Raw genomic sequence first — 18,374 nt, forward strand, 5'->3', positions numbered from 1 at the left:
TTACAAGACATAAAGGAGCACTGGAATCAAGACCTGTTTTATTCCTCCTCCCCATCAGCTACCACCATGCTCACACCTTCAAGGTGCTTTTGTAGCATAAAACCACCCCTGGTAGTCCACCCCATCTTAGTAAGTTTTGCTTCCATTTATTACATCTGACTTTTAAGTCTCCTCTTTGGAACATCAGTAACATCAGTACCAAAAGTAACACCAGTACCTTTTGGTACTGATGTTACCAACAGGAATGCAGTATGACCTGATTCGTAGTATTTTTTTTCTTCCTTAGTTATCAGAGCTCAGTTTAAATCAAGAAAACATCAAGCATAGCTTTAAAGACTAGACAAGATCCAACATATAATTATTTATCTTAAAATTCCACTGTGGGGTATCCAGAAGATAAAGTGAACTGGATTAACTCCCTGTGTTGGTATACCTGGAACCTTAAAATGCAATTTAAAACATGTATGCCACCCTGCTAAAGACTTCCAAAGCATGCTAAAAATCCAAAATTCCTCAGGTTGGAGTCCCAGCTATTAAGGGCAAAGCTCCTTTTGGCTTTAATTACTATCAGAATCTATTTCAAATGCCTGTGTTAAATTATAAAATAACCCAGTTCAGATCCCCATAAAGTCATCATTAGTAGATCTACCCAAATTAAATTATATTGTTTTCCATTAATTCTTCCACAACAGCTTGTAACGTGTAAAAAAAGAAAATAGACGTACCCACAATTTCTTATGTACTTAATATCCAAGCTACAGTTTCCATAATTTCCACTTCCCCTTTGACTGCTCAGCATCATTTAAACCAACATCAGAGATTGATGTTACTTCTGTCCCAGTGAAATTACCAATCCTGCATTTTATCTAAGGTTACTCTATTGAAATACTTGACATTTCTTTGCTTTGAATGTCTGACAAAAATCACTACTCAAGGTGATGTGGCTGTACAAACATATTTAGCTGAGGTTTAAGCTGTCACTGAGGTGGGACAAGGCTTCATTCCATATAACACACAGAATTTATGACATAAATGTGGCCTCAGGGATTTCTTTCATGATTCAACAAGTCTCCTTTCAGTAGCAGCAGAAAATGCAAACAGGTATTATCGTTCTAGAGGTGCTTTCTTGACATTTCCTTTCTGCATCTTGCCATGTAGCCACACCTCAACATGCTGAGCACAGTTCAGCAAAGTCCATCAAAGCCAAGTTGCAAATACTCTGGAGAAACTATAAACAATACCATTGTCTTTAGAAAGCATTCAGAGAAAAAAAGACAAGAAGCAGTTGACGCTTGACACATGGACTAAGCCTAACAGTGTTTTGAAATTGCTATTTCCTGCTTTATAATCCACTAACTTCTTATTGCTAGTTTTCAATCCAGTATCATGCCCAGACTGTTTCTTTGTTACCTCTAACCAGGCTTTGGGAAAAATCTAAAACTCATCTTCACATGTTTCTACAACTTTTTGCAAATTTCTAAGCCAAATTATATAAATAGCACAGTGTTTTTGCTCTTTGGAGTTCAGACTTTTTGTGTCCTTCAAATAAATCTTTAGTCCTACAGCAAGTAAGAAATGTGTTACAGGCGGCTAATTTATAGCATGAAATAGGACAACTGGCTCCTTGTAAAACAGACTTGAAACAAGAACTTGAAACTACCCTTAGACATATCTTGAAGGGATTTTGTACAGATGCATACTGAGTATTATTTACATAGTACTAGATATTGTCATTGTACATATTAAAGAACATTAAACTGTAACAGAGAGCCACTAAAGAACATAAATGATCTGGGGCTACTGAGCCTCAAAAGCTGGGTGTGTGAAAATTTTAACAAGTGAAAAGCAGCACAACAATAAAAAAAATCCCCAAGCACATGACAGCTTACTGAGCAAACATACCTGGGAAATAAGTTATATTAAGTCAAATCAATTCAAGGGCATTGCCTAGTCCACTTGCTTTATTATCAGAGTAAAGATGTTCTGCTCTGTCACAGCCAAAAACTCTTGGGTACGTACTGAAATAAAGTATTTAATGAAGTATCACCTCAGTGAGTTTTAACTGCATGACTACGGTATGGCAGATGTTTCCACACCCTCCTCAATTATGACTTCTTCATACTACATATACCTATAAAAAGAAAATAGGGATTTGGTACTTGTTTGAAAAGAATCCACAATTCAAGTTTAAAAAACAGAGGAAGATAATAACAAGTAGCATTTGCAAAATGGAGCATATCAGCCTACTCTGAAAGACTTTCTGCAGCTTAATTTATTGAGAATGTCAGTAGGATTGACTGGAAACTGTAAGCATGAACAGAAGACTTGGAAACAGCAGTTTCTGCAGCTGACAATACCCAAGGGAAAATATAATGCCTGAAAACAGCTTTTGAGCATAGCCTGAAAATAAGGCATGTTGTTTTAATTAAAAGCATTTAATCAATGGAAAAAAATCCTTAGTGTCATAAAAGCTTTCAAAAAAATTAATATTTGGCAAATGTGCATCAAATGAGTAGCTGATCATGTCCCTTTGTATATTAACTATATTTAAGAAAAATACTTTTGATTTATCTATAGGATAAATAACTCTAGGAATAAATTTGATTTTGTTGCAAGCACTGCAAGATAGTCATCAGAAACAAAATGCTAATTATTTGGATATCAACTGCCAGTGTTCCAACAACTGAGTTATTTTTAAAGTATTTAATATAATCAAACTTCTAAAAGTCAGTACTGTTCACAACAGGAATCAAAATTTTCCCTATTTACCAACTAAACAGAATACTACTGCTAATCTAGTTTTATTTCTGGAGATATACCTTAGCTCAGAACATCATAATATTATTCTTGATACTTGATACCAAAAAAGCATTACACATATAAATTTTGCTGGAACTATCTGAGATATAAAGCTTTATCCAACACAGCGATGGAAAAATTGAACGTGGTATAAATTAAGTATGAATTCTGAAACACTTTTAAAATAGGCTTACCATGAAATTTTAAAAAAATGCTTTCTTTTGAGATGACCCCTTCATGTTATTTGTAGTTTCTTCAAATAATTGTAGGTTTTTTCCTGCCATTATCAACATATTCCTATTGCACAGAGAGACTTGGTAAGAGAGCCCTCCCACAGCTAACACAAATCCCACAAATATCTTTGGTATCAGCCAAACACTGGGTGGCCTAATGGATAAAAATACCCATTCAAAATTTCAAAACAAGCTCAACTGGGTGCATCTTACACAAGTTGTAAGTGTAGTTGTGGCTATGGACGGGAGCACAGCTTTGACTGTGGGGAGTACAGGGATGTCCACAGGTACCTTCAAACAGCCTCCACCACCAGCAGCCACCATCACTGTCATGGTTTTAAACTGCAGCTTTTTATGACCTACACAGCTTCCAGCAATGCACCATTCAGCAGTGTTTTCAGCCTACATGAGAATGCAGCTGAGAATCTTAAAGTGTATGTTAAATTTACAACCATGTAAATGTATTAATTTCAGCTTCTAACTAAATATGCCAAATCTGTCACCTGATGTGCAAACAAAATAGGAAGAATAAAAGAACTACAACACATTGTGAAGGAAAGATAAGATGATTTTAACTTCTTATTCATAATTCTCCCTGCAGTTCATACACTTTCAGGATGGGTGTGTGATGTGGCCTGTGTGATGTGAGTTGGGAAGACTTCTGCCTTTCAGAATTCCAGAAGTGACAGGGGATGGAACAAGCTGTCTCAGGACACACACAGTCCCAGTGGATTTTCTGACAGGCTAACATTTGATAGAGGAGGGAGAAAGGGGTTGGGGTTGGGTCAGCAGAAGATAAGCTGTTATTTTATTTAGTTATTCTGGGGTCTTTAGCTCTGCAGGAACAGGAAAGCTTGTCTGGCAACTATTCAGACACTTCGCTGCAGCCAAAACATTAGCAGCAGTTGAACAATTTTTATTTCATACTTTTCCTAGCTAGCTGACACAGGAAAGAGAAGCAGCAGTTGAAAACCAATGGATAGTGGCTGGATGACATCACTCTTGGATCAATCTCAAGAGTAAGGTTTTCCAGTGTGATAAAGCAAACACATCACTGGATAAACATCTGACCACAAGTAATTCTTAATGGTCATAGTTAAACCAGCAGGGAGGGATCAACAATTTTAGAAAAATCAATGGTTGGAAATTATGGTTGGAAACATATTAAAAACACCAACAACACAACACAAAAAACACCAACACAGATGGACACCACTGATCCATATATACTGGGAAGCCTAATGAAACAGAAAATTTACAGGAAAGAGAAAAGATTAATATACTTAAGGACTTATGGCTGACAAACCAAGAGTGCTTCTTTCCTGAAAGGAAAATTCAGCTCCTAAGCTTCATTAGTAAAAACATCCCAGCTTAAAAAAAATTATAAAAATCACACCCCAAATTCAAAGTAGCATTTAATCTTTGATTAAACTTTAAACAGATATTGAGATTCAAAGACCCATATTTTTTAGAAAAAGAGAACAAACTCAGTAATTATGGGTAATGAAAAGAATGATTTAAAAAATGCCCCTGGTCTAAGTATCTGAAGAGTAAAGCTGTAAAAGTTTCAGAACCTGGTAGGGAAAAATCAGATCGAACATTTGATAATAGTAAAAACAAACTATCCAAACATGTGGTTTTGGGGAATTACAAATTTTTGGGCATTTTTCAGGCCAGGCTAAACACCCATCTGTTATGGAGTGCTTAGGGATAATGAAGTTAATTCGGTTGTAATCCCAGGAAACAAACTATGAAATCTGTCAGGCACCTTTCACGATGAATTCTTCTATGAAATACTTCACACATTATTTACATGGCAGGAAAAGGGAATAACTTGGGAGTATTCTAAATGGAAAGGAGCACAAGTGCAGACCACAGACAATATTGGTTCTTCTTTATGAAGACTAAGTAGTTTATTGTCCCCCTGTGATGTTTCCAAAAAAGGGGAAAATTGCAAGTTAATAGGAAAGCAAGCAAATTGAAGTACTATAAGAAGCACTAAGGCAGCAGGCCAATAATTTTGGCATCAATATAGAGCATGTAACATTAAGCAGCAAGTGATCAAACATTCTGTGCAGTCAGACTTTGATGTTGGACGGTGGATAGGCACCCAAGTCATCTCATATTGCCTCATTGCATTTCCTTTAGAGCATTCCCCATCCTTAGCACATCCTATTCCCTGAACCAGGGGCTACTTCTTCCCTGCGCTCTCCTTAGCAGGGTTTTGCCACCCTCTCTCCCTCTCCTGAGATGTCTTCCCCCATTTTACCTTATTTGAAGGATGGTGACCATCCTGACAGGTGAATGAATATTCCCCAAGTCTCACAACTCTACTCAAATGGTCTCTTATCAGGGTGCCCCTGAGCAGTGAGGACTCATAATTCATTTGAATGGGAAACAGTTGGGGGCTCGCCACACTTCATCCTGCGAGACTGTTGACACTGTTAGCAGCTGTCAGTGTCACTCTCGCTCTTACCAACTGGGAGCATATCAAAATGTTACACGCACATTCAGCAGTGTAGTCTTTCCTATTTCAGTTTAATGGGAATTAAGAATACACATCAAGGGGAAAATACACTCCACAGTTGCTAAATAATTTATACTTTTTCTTAAACTTACTTGTTATAGGGAAAAAAGGCGACTTTAAATTCAAGGAACTCCATTAAAATCAGTTAATACCAGTAATGGCATTTTTTAACTATACAAATCTTTGTTTCACAGCAGGGAAATTAAAATCATTGTAGTACACTCTTAGTTTGGGGAAATGCAAAACCTTACTGAAATTACTTGTTAATCCAGAAAAATGAGATTGGCAATCTCTATCCAATTCCCACAGTTCACATTCCAAAAGTGTGAAAACTTTGCTGGAAGATTTTGGAAGCCAAGATTAGAATTTCCATGAACTCTACATACAACCATAAACAAATGGAGAAACACTGAGATACTAGATTGCTACTTGCTGAAAGGTATGGCTGCATGTCCTGAAAATAAAGTGAGAGCTTTGATCTTAGACTAAACTGGCATTTTCATGACACATTCACATAAGCACATCACTTGAAAATAAAAGTACATGGGACATCACCTACTACCCATTTAGTTTATTTCATTATCAAGGGGTAGCAGCCGCAACTTCTGTCTTGACTGCAGTTTTTGTTTCACACTTTGAAAATAAAGATGCAGCTCCATTTCTGAAATATTTTGTACAAAAAAAGGAGTAAGGATAAGTAAGTTATACCAGTTGTGTCATTACTTCACTGTTTACACTTACATACGTGATAGTGACATGCAAAACTGTTTCATCGATGGATCATCCAGGCTCTGGGTTGACACTTAGCTCTGGAGTATTTAGATACTGTGATTTAAGATGTCACCACTGGCAGCTGTCACCCACCTCTAAACTTAGCATCAGCAGGAATAATTTTGTGCCAGACCTTCAGCCGCTACAATTCACAGCTTGACATATTTTCTAAACCACCTTCATTGCTTAGTCAATGCTTCTCTGTTCCAAACTTATGCACCCACCTGTGAATTGTGGCAGCTGAAGATCTGGAGTCCATTTATTCTTGCTGCCTTTGCAATGGGGGAGCAGCCTTTGGTTCAGGAGTGAACAGAGGGCTTCTGGTGACAGCATCCCAATGTCTCAGCTCTAGGACTATCATTGAGTGCTTTAGGAAGAGCATTACCAGCAGGATGAAGGACATGATCCTGCCCCTCTACTCAGCCCTGGTGAAGCATATCTAGAGTGCTGTGTCCAGCTCCTCAACACCAGAGAGACATGGAGTTCCTGGAGCAGGTCCAACAGAGGGCTATGAGGATGACTTGAGGACTGGAGCACCTCAGTTATGAGGATAGTCTGAGGGATCTGGGCCTCTTCAGCCTAGAGAAGAAACAAGTGATAGTGGGCTACATCATCTATCTGAAGAGGATGGAGTCAGGCTATGCTTGATGGTGTTGAGCAATAGGACAAGAGGAGAGGGCAGAAAGTGATGCACAGGAAAATCTAACTGAACATAAAGAAGAATTTCCTTACTGTGTTGCTATAGCACCAGAATAGATTGCCCAGAGGAATTGTGGAGTCTCCCTCACTGCAGGTATTTTCAAGAACTGTCTGGACAAATCTTGCTTCATGCTTGAGCAGGGAGGTTGCACCAGGTGACACACTGGTCCCTTTCAACCTGAGCAGTTGTGTGATGTCGTAGCTACCATATTGCTCTTGGGGTGCAGTCAGCATGCACTCATGTGTGCTCCAACCAGTCAGTTTAACAGTGCTGCAGGAGCAGCTCCCTCCATAGTGCTGGCATGGCTAACAGATTCTCTTTTGGGATAGAACATATTGCAAATGGTATTCTAAACCATGAGCTCTCTCCAACTGGTCTCCTTTAGTGGATCTCAACAGTCTCATTCATTTGCAATGCTTAACACCTAAATTGAAATAAAATTATTTACCATGGAGCAGTGGTTGATTTAAAAAATCACTGGGAAAGATGAGATTTGCCATAAAATATGCACTCTGACAGCTTGCAAGAATTGTTTCTGATAACACACATACAGACACACAGAGTCAAAAAATAATCTTTCATATCCCAAAGAAATTAAATTTTGTTGCGCTCCTTTTTCTATCTCCAAATAATAGTTCTTCCTTCACTCCTGTTCTCTGCTCCTCTTTTTCTTCATTGAAATTAAAAGAGCAGAAAAGCAAAAATAAGGAAAGCAGTTAAGCTCTATTAGCTCTGAATTGCTTGGCTAGGAATGGTTTGAGATGGTAAAAAAAAAAAAAAAAGAAGAAAATTATACTGGGAAGGTCTTCTAGTCCTTGGACTACAGCTTGTGAGAAGTAAAAATGTACTTCACAAGCAGCTTTCTGCCAGATAGTCACCCAGCTGAAAAGGAGCTAGGAATTGCTCTGGTTTTGGTTACCTGCACAGCTCTGACACAGCTGGTACAAATACTATCCCAGAACGCTCCTCTCCTAATCATGACCTCAAGCTTGTGTCCACACCACCCCTTCCTGGATGTTGCTACCTCTCACTGTGAAGGCTGTGGCTTCCCACCAGGGCTGGTTAAGTAGAGAGTTTCCCAGAAAGCGGGCACAAAACCAATAAAGCAATTAGTGACCAATTAAGTTCATTAACACTGTTTACCTACAGGAGAAAGGCAAGCCTTAAATAATTAGCAGAAAGTTTATTTTTTAAGAGTAAAAAAGCCTTTTGAAAACACCTTCTGAGTGACAATGTTTGTTTATAGACAGCCATCAAGGCATTACATTTTTCCACCCTCTCCTAACTTATTTCAGATGTTGAGAGAGCAACCGGTCATTCAAAACATAATATGCTTGATTCAAGCAAGGGAACAATTTTTTTTTGCAGTAGCAGTTGTTTAGTGCTGGGATTTTGAACACTGTTCATGAGCTGATTTTAGGTAATGATGATTACAACTGCAATCCTGCTGAGATTTACAAATAATCAGCACCTCAGCAACAGATTATTAACTTTCTGTTCAGCTCCCCAAATCGAACATGAGGACAAAGATTTCCCAGCCTTTAAAAGTGTCTTGTCAGTGTACTAGAAGTTTGCATACATTTTATTATATCTTTCTACTAACTTGGCTTTACTGAGGAAAAATTCCTCTTCACAGAACAGAACTCAGAGACAAATGTAAAACTGCAAATATAAAACTATCTTGTGTGTAGCTGTATATTGCCATGTAAATATTTTTTATCTTTTGCACTTAGGATGGGAGAGGACAGGAGAACAAAACAGGTCTCTCAGACTTTTCTGTCTCAGCTTTAAACACAGAAAACACGAAGAGAACTGTGTGGCTCTTTCAGCTAGAAAAATGTATGGATTTTTGCTGTACTCACATGAAAGAGATAAGCACCATGAACATGGATAGGACTAAAACCATTAACCTAACCAATTCTGAATGGAATCTGATTAATTAGAAAAGTTGTTAATATTTACACACTTCAAGAATTTCTTTTTTTCTCTACAAATTTGAAGCATAGCATCTTTATGCTTCTGTTAAAAACCTTTCTTTTCTTTCCTAGTGTATTGAAATGTTATCTTCTAGAAGGTCTTCCCTCTGCATCCATTACCCTTCAAACAATCCCTTAAATACATCAAGCATGACTAAAGAACCCTCAGACTTGAAAACCCATGTAACAGATAATTCTTTCAAAATGTGACCAGCAAATGCTCTTGTATAACAAGAAATGAAACTGACTGAACACAGACTTCATTTAGATCTACAGTCAGAGCATTATGGAGCAGGACAAATCTGATCTCTGCCTCACATCAGTCCAACAGCACATGTACTGTGCTTATGACTTTGAGGAGGTGTAACAATGAAAATTGATTTCATGTCCATATATCTTCATATGTAGATGATTTGCCAGCAGCTGATATGTGATACCAGAACTACAGACTGTTTGTCCTCCGTAGCTTGCTTGGCCTTCTATTTGTTTAAATTATTTACAAAAATCAGATAATCGTGAAAACTGGTTTTCATAATTGCCGACCTGACCTACCTTTTAAGTATGTAAGATCTATAAGATGCACATGTTAAGGGGATAAAAACAGAGACTTCAATTTCATAGATGAAACATAAGAAGCAGTTCTAAAAAGTAAGAGAACTAGCATATCAGTCTCTCAGCCCAAGAATGAAGACTACGTTTCTAGTGTGCTTTTATGGGAAGTAATCATATAAATAATTATCCTGTATCTAATAAAAGCACTTTGACTAATTTTGATGAAGCTGAACCTTTTTTCTTTCTTGACTTTTCAACATGGAGGATATTTTTCTATGTTTATTTTTGCTTTCAAATATATTTTTAAATATATTTTGCTGATGGAAGGAATTATTAGACATTTTGATAAGTTTATTTAAATAGCTTAATCTTTTATCTTACATCTTTGAAATGATAAATTAAGCCTTTTGTAAAGAAGGATTCATATTCATTCTTAGCATCCCTGGAAATTTAAGGATATTATTTAGATAAAAGATGCTTCCCTAATTTACTTCAAGAATATATAGATATAACAAAAAACTTTTAAAAATATCAGATATTTGGGACTTTTTAGAACAAAAGACCATGTTCTTCCTCCTTTTGAATATGTCTTCCTAGAATATCCACATGCTTAAAGAACATACAAAAAATCCTGGAACATTAGACTTTTAAATATTTTGAATTAAGAAGCATTTTACACAATAATGATAAAAAGACAGCACTCATTGGTCTTGTTATATTAATTTCTGTAAAATTATAAAACCAGACAGGGTCAGGGGTAGAATAATAGTAAAAAAAGTTCTTGTCTGATGTATGTTCTTTTTTCTTAGTTGTTTGGTTTGGCTTTCAGTGGTAGGGCTGCAAGAATTTTTCTGCATGGTCCGCTTGACCAAGAAGGCCCAAAATTCTGATGTTTTATAGCCACTGCCTTCATTCATTGACTGTTTGCACTAAAAATATTTGTGAGCCAGCAGCTTGAATGGTTCTCATCTATTATTCTTGTTCAGTCTTTCATTGAGCTCAGTGTATCAGAAATCATCAATGTTTCCCATCGATGTTTATCTCTACCATTCATTTTGACAATACTTTTGATTGAATATTGCATCTCTCCTTAGTAATAGGGAAAAAGAGACATCAAGGTCAGTCTTAGAAGGCAGCTATGTATATCCTAGGATTATAATTGCTCAATTTGTGATATTAAAGAGATTCCAGACCCTAAAGGTCATGGATATCTGCCACATCTGTGTGGGCACATCACAAGTAGCTTTACACCAATTCTGCTCTATAGCCATGCAAAACCAGAGCAGAGCATGAGTCAACCACCTGGCTGCTCAAGCACTTTTGTGGATACACTATAAAATTCACCTTTTATATACACAGGAATCAAGTATCACACCACCTTACACTGGAACTACAAGAACAAGAGTAGTGTTTTTACCTGTAGCATTTAAAACCATTTTCAAAGTTACACTTTGAAATGCAAGGGATGTTAAGAAAATGGATATTCTTATTGACTTGATTCATTTCATCTTGAAGTGTGGAGCTGGCCATAGTGGAATTGTTAGGAATAGCACTTTCTGAAGAAATAGATCTAAAATAGAGAGAAGACCATAGTATAAGAAAAGATGAGGCTTGACCTGCTGTTTCTAAAATCCAGATGAGTTTCACTGCAAAGTCAATTACAATAGCAGAAGGCAAGGGTCTTTTAGGAAAAGCCACCTGAAAAGGAGAAATTAAGTACTTTGTTCATGTAATTTTGTGCACACAAACTTCAATAATAAACAGTAGTGTTATTTTTCTTCATTGTTTTTTCCTGTATCATAACTGCATCTCTAAAAATATTTCACCAGAGAGTATGTGATCTACTAACTTTTTTCAACCAGTGTGGCATTTCTGTAAACTTTAGAAAGCTCCCAAAATGGCATCATTTTAACTATTAATATTGTGAGAGCAATGCAGTACAAACCTTAATCAGGGCTCCTACTCACATTGAAATACATCCCTATTTAGTGACCATCCCGTTTAAGGAAAGTTTTCCTGAACCGTCACTTAATGTAAACCAAATGTTCTCTGCAACTCCTTCCTCCTGCTGAAGCATTTTGACCCTTAGGCACCATATTAACACCTCTAATTGTAACTGACAGGGCAATTTCCTGGTTGCCATTGTGCGAGACAAGCAGCGAACACTAGCCACAAGCAATTTATGACCTTTGACTATCATATTAACTCTTTTAATTGTAACTGACAGGGCAGTTAGGCCAAAAAGTGTCCCAGCAAAGCACTCCAGGCAGTTGTGAATGTCCCACTAAAGCCAAGGAAGAAGTATCCACTCATTGATGCAGAGGGATTGATATGGACAAAGAAGGGGCAATACCTGATGCTGGGCAATCCTCAAACTCCCTGTAATCATCACTGGTTATGTTTTGCTTCAATTTGCCCTAACATTCTCTGCTAAAAGCCAAAACTACTTTTACTGAATGCATGGAATTTAGTTTTAACTTTTGAAGAAAGTTTCTGAAAATGTTCTCAGTATTTCTATTCCTAATGAAATTATTTTTAATGTCAACAAAAAAAGACAGTTCCTTAGTATTTTATGTTTGAAAATGTAAATGTTCTTACATTGTTTAAATAAAAACAACTTTCTAGAGTTTTGGAAAGCACATAAAGTTAATGTACCTCTGATGAACAGCCACTGAAATGTGCTCCAACATGAGATGAAATAAGCAAGAGGTTATCTCAAGTGGAAGAGGGGGGAGTGCTGCAGATGACTCATATCCACTTTTGGTAAACTGGCCTCTAGAGGGTGAAATATTGTACTCACAAACACTTTAGCAGGTCTGATAGTATCCAGCAGCAGGTGAGGGCACCAACTGGATGCTAAAAAGATTCTCTCTTATTTGTTACTTATGTTTGAGTCCTACATGCATAAATACTGATGATTATATTTTTTGATCTGCCCTATGAATGGGTTATACTCAGATAAGGTAAAAATACTGGCTACTTTCTTATTGCAATCTATCAATGCTTTTTTTTTCCAAGGAAGAAAAACCCCAATGAAATTGAAATTGAAAAGAAAATCACAGAATCTATTTTGAGTTTTATATATCATGTCAAACAACTTTTGTTAAATTCCAAGCACTTCCTAGCTGTGCAAGATTTCCCTTCTCAATGTGAGAAAAGGGAGAAATCCACATTAAATCTAGAAAAACTGAATAGCCTGTGTTACCAAACACAGAAAGTCAGAACACTGAGGTGCTGTAAGAGATCCTAGTCCATGAATGCATTTTCAAATGCCTCTTTTGACAGCAAACCCAGCTTGCCCCCTACATTCATCATCTTGTTCACAGAGCAGCCCTACAAACAACATGTCAGCTTAACTGAGAATGAAATTACACCTTATAGACAACATAATACCTTGCAGACTCCAGAACAGGAAGATCTTCCTCCCCTTCTTATTTTCAGCTACCCTTCCTTCTTCAGGCTTGACCTGACCCTTTCCATGTGCCAACAGGAGCATGTCTCTGCTGAGCCAATTCAGCCCACTTTCCCCTGCAAAAGCACACAGACACTTTTTGGTGGGTTTACTTTTCTGCCAGCTTAGTGACTGCAATCAGCTCATGTTCCTCTGAGAGAGGGAGGGTTACATGGCAATCAGACAGGAGACAAGGGAAGAAGGGATACAAGCTCTCCTTTTTAGAGACGCTGCAACACATTTAGGGCTAGTTAAGATCAAAGTATAATGTGCAACATCATCCTGAAAGTTAGGCAGAGCAATGCCAAGGAAAGACATATATAGCACTGCATCCTTAGTTAGGGTGTCTCATTCTTATTGCTAATAGGCTTTATATGGTATCTTAACATTGACATAAATGTCATTAAGTAACTTTTTAAAATATTTTTAAAGTATCCAAGCAACAAAGGACTCTGTCTCATTTTTAGACTGCCTTATAATGATCTCCACTGTAACATACAATCATTCTGTGATTCCTTCTAAGGGGTCTTCAGTGTCCTTGAACAGGTTTACCCTCTCAGAAGTGCTCACAAATGAATGGATTTGTTCTCTTTCAAATCTCTTGACAGATTTTCTCTGTCTCCTGCAAACCTTCAGTTTAATGTTTCTTCTAGATATCTGTTCAGATTTGAGGTACACTGTTTTATTTTAAAAACCATTTCATGTACATAACTTCATTAATACTATTAAATAAGACAGAAAATCTTTTAGAAACATCACAAAAGAGAAAACATTTATTAGGGCTGCTTCTTCTTGGCATTACCAGTTACATTAAATTCTGACTGTTGGCATTCAGGTGCTTCCACCTTGCAGGTATTCTCACATGTAAAGATAAAGGAGATAGTTGCATATGAGCTTTGAGCACGTAGACCATTGAGCTTTAAGAAGCAAATTTTTTCACTGGTGCAACTTCTCAACAGTGGTTATCATTGAGGAAAAGGAAAAATTTCACATCTCCTACTTATGCACTAAATATGACCAGGGTTCTCAGCCATGCAGCATAAAAATTAGCAATAAATGTAGAGAAGACCAAAAAGGAATTTTATATATACATATATATAAAATAAAAATTACAAACATAAAAGAATTTGAGGGGAGGCTTGCCCCAAATATTTGCCTGCTACTGAAAGGTTTTCTGTGATAGGAGAAAACAAATAAAAAGGAAGCCCTCATCATTAATAACATTTTCTAAAGCATTCTTATCAGTAAAACTAATATGCTCCAACCTCCCTTGCTTTAAATGGTTTAAACGGAGTTCTCTCTTAACACAAACTGCATTCTAAAAAAGCCATCAAAAATACCCCATTATGTCCTTCTATCAGTAGCACAACAATCAAATTAGAAAATCTGAAAGTGAGAAAGAAATATAAACTGAGATGAAAATCACCTCTCATTCCTTCTTAGTCAAATCATCTGCTTTGCTTCTTGTATTTAGATACATAAGTCTGTAAATAGACTCCTAATTTTCTGATTGCTAGATGTATGTGATAGTAATTTAATTAAGAATTTAATAGCACCTTTTTTTTAAATTGTTTTTAGGAACGCAAACCCAATTGAAACCCCTAATGTCAGGCAAATCTTTGTCTTTGCATTATTGCATGAGAGAATATAAACAAACTCTTACACACAACTCTTTGACTGGGACATAACTCTAAATTGCTACCTGCTTAATAAACCTCTATGGAGGTCCTAAGCTGTTTCAGATGAGAGTAGATGTTTGATCAGATGCAGGAAGGTTATTTTAAGTGTGCATGCAACTATCTTGTCTGGTCTTTCAACAGCTAGATACTTCTACAAAGACCCACGGGACTAGGGGAATTCTACTTTAGTGGACTTTGCAAGGGTCCTGGAGGACTTGCTGAGAATGCTAAATAAACAAGGTCTCCCATTCCACCCAGCACAAAGAGCTAACAAGCCCGTGCCCCCCTCCTTGTCCTCCGGCAGGCTGTACCTCCCACCAGCAGCCCACACTCATCAATACACAGGAGCAGCAGATATCACACACCAGATCCTGCTGGGATGAGCAAACACCAATCAACAGCCCCATTAACCTCCAGAGGACGGCATCGTTTGTTTACAGTAAATACGAGAGCACTGCCAGCCCAGCGATGAACAGGAAATGCTGGGGAGGCTTTTCCCCCTTCTGTTTCAGGAGCATTTGGAAGTTTCGGGTTTGTGTGCAGGCCAGTCCTGGGTATTGCTTTCTTCCTTTTAAAAAGAAAACAACCTGATGAAAACTAAGTTGTTAAAAATTAACAGTAATTTAAATTTGGTTGGGGTTTTTTTGTTCAAGAACCTTCAATCAGAATGACTACATTTTTAAAAGCAACTGTTGACAAACAACATATATAGCATTTTTCATGGGATTATCAAGGAAGAGTGCTAACCATCATTAACTAAGCATTATCCAGCTCTATGCAGATGTTTGTTATTGTTCTCCAGCCCTTCAATACTTTGCTCTAACATGTACGAACTGGAATCACCAAGTTTTGCATCCAGGACAGGCAGACTGTGGAAGGGATTTGGGTGAATACTACAGTTTATAGAAAAGAATGAGATGTTGGGAGAGGTTTAGGGAGAAGATCCAGAAACTCTGAAATCCATCCTGTATGTTATTACCACCTGAGTGGCACACTAGAGTGAGTCCCCCTCACTTGGACACTCAGGGGGAAAGATTGTTTCCTCCTCTGCATATCCTTTGCATACAGCCTACTGACTACTCCATTTGGAGACTGGATGTGCTTCTGACCCATTGTTAACAAAGATAATATCATTTATTATTCACACATATCTGCAGTCAGAAGACATACACTGCAATTAGCTGATCTCATTCTTTGCTCAAGTAACATGTGACTTGGACACTAGTCCAAATGTTTCTCTTTTTTGCTTGGAACCAGTGATTGAATGGAAATTAAAGTCTTAGTAGCCTCGCAGAAATCAGCTTGAGCTTGATTTCAGGGGAAGAGTTGTTTCTTATCTTGTGAGGCTGACGTGAGCTGAAAAACTAGTTAAAGGATGATTACTTAACCAATCTCTAGGGTGGTTAAGTACTTGGCAAAAGGAAAGGGGAAACTATTAGATCGGGCAACGGAAAAGTATCTGTACTTTTTATTAGTTATTTTTTCAAAATAAAGAACCAGAAAATTATTTGTGCAAAATGCCCATCATATGTGGCATTTAAATTATTAATACATTAATACATTTTTCTACATGACTCAGTGAAGTTTCTATACAGGATAGGCATCAATTTCTTCTAAAATCCCTAGAAGTTTTGAATCCACTGCTAAGCATGTTTGTAACACTTCAGATGGACCCCACTCATCACCTCAGAAATGAGGGGAAGTCTGTTATGACAGTTAACCAAAAAACAAACTACATGTCAGCAGCTACATGACCACAGCATTCCAGTGTTGAATATAACTGAACAAAAGCATTCAAATTTCAAAACGAATTTTCAGAATGTTTCAATGTTGTGGTATATATTTACCTCTATAGCCCATGGCTACTGGGTACTTTTCCAAGTAACATTTATAATGCATTCAAATTCACGTATGTTTGAGTCCACCAACAGAAGTATTTGTAAGACACAGTGTACGATGATAAGTAGACAAAAGTTACATTTTACCATGTAGAAACAAGGTTGAAAGAGGTTCTCAGTGGTTACACCTCTTCATCCACCCTTCCATTAACTTAATTAAGCTAACCCATAGGTTTTCAAGCCTGGGCGACCTAGAGAACTTGATCTGAAAAGAAAAATAAAGGGTTTAATCACTAGGACAGGTTTTCCAAGTTGTCATGGCTCTAGTGTTTATAACCTGCACACTTACATAAACCCAAATTTCCATTACTTGCCTGAGAGTCTCAGATCAATATTATAGATAAAGGTAAAGCTTAAGGTAAACGATTACCCTATAAGATGATGGGAATAGTAATTTTAGTGAACATCAAACACATTTGGATACAGTAAGCTTGCACAGACATAATAAATTCATCAGCTATTTCTGCTGATTGATCTGTATTCCAGTTTAATTAGCCATGAAAGAGTCAATTTTTTTTTTCTGAAGCCTTTCCTCCCCCTCTTTTTTGTTACAGATCACTGCCACAAAGGATAATCCCCAGCTGTCAAGTTAAGGAAATTTAAAAGGTAGGTTCTAAAAAAAAATCGTTACCAGTCATGAATTAATTTTCATATATATTTTCATATACATTTTCAGTTATACTTATTTCCCAATGACTTTGGTTGGAAAAATCACACCTGAAAATAAAGTGATGCCCTTAAACTATTGTTTTAAAATAGGTTTTTAAATACTTTGAAAGCAGAGTAGCTTGATATATTGGAAATAACGATGTAGGAGGCCAGAAGTTCTGTGGAGTAGCACAAAACCTAAAATGTTGCTGTTGGTTAACTTTCAGCAAACATCTTTAACCAGTGCTAAATCAGCACTGCAGAACTGTCTAGCATAAGAAAGAACAAATCTATTTCATAGAAAGGATACTTCTTCATTCCTGAAAAATAAATAAATTTAAAAAACAGTGCCACAAATGCAATCAGAAAATTGATAGAGTATCCATGTTTGTTTTAACTTGACACTACAAAAGAAGAGGCGAGGAACAATAGTGAGGTCCAGCTGTTGTTTTTCTTGAAGAAGTCCCAGCTCCTCATGCAGAGAAACTACACTTGAGATGAGCTGGCTGAGACAAATGTTCTGTCTACACTTTAAATGGCAGCTGGTTATTAAATGACTCCCAATAGGATGAACACTTGCTATTGACAATAAGGTAATATAAGGACCATGCAGTGCAATCAGGATGGGAATGTGAATGAAAAATCTTTAATCTGAAATTACAGCTGTCAGGGCTATATTATAAAACATGAAAGTTGCATCTGCACTTAGAATTAATGTGTCCCAAAAGCCAAGTTTCTCATAAAGGGCATCTTGCAGATACATCTTTTATAAATAGACTACTGGTCTTCCGTAAATCAAACCGAACCATAGCCTATACTAAGGAATTAAAAGGGTCACCTCTTCTGGGGTTGGTATTTGTTGAACAGTATTTGGTAAAAATGAACATTGATTTACAAAGTCCAACAGATACTGGTAGTAGTATTACTTTATAATGATATTCACTGACTCCAATGTGTCAAACAAATTACTTCAGTTCTTTTATCATCAGCCTCTGTGTGTAAAAGCATGTTTTCAAAGTAAGGAAGCATTTTCAAAGGAATCGCTATTTAGCAATCTGAGTTAACACAGTGCTGAACAAACAAATATAGTACTTTTTATTTCATATGGTTCAGCTAAATGGTTCCCTGAGTTCCCTGCAC

At 37.0% G+C, this 18,374-nt stretch overlaps 1 protein-coding gene across 3 annotated transcripts in view; it reads right to left on the bottom strand.

The window, feature by feature from the left end:
* LOC146767617 (uncharacterized) overlaps positions 1-18,374 on the bottom strand; it is a 311,220-nt gene that overhangs the window by 109,066 nt on the left and 183,780 nt on the right. For 2 of the 3 annotated variants that reach the window (XR_014955155.1, XR_014955154.1), the window contains exons 7-8: positions 15,054-16,791; positions 10,976-13,086 (exon numbers count right to left, since the gene is read on the bottom strand). The gene's annotated coding sequence lies outside the window, so the exon portion shown is untranslated. Of the gene's footprint in view, positions 1-222; positions 6,910-10,975; positions 13,087-15,053; positions 16,792-18,374 lie in introns of those variants that run through there. The other variant, XR_014955160.1, reaches the window with a different exon arrangement.

Source organism: Lonchura striata, chromosome 4, assembly GCF_050655825.1.
Source record: "Lonchura striata isolate lonStrDom1 chromosome 4, ASM5065582v1, whole genome shotgun sequence".
Lineage (NCBI taxonomy): Eukaryota > Metazoa > Chordata > Aves > Passeriformes > Estrildidae > Lonchura > Lonchura striata.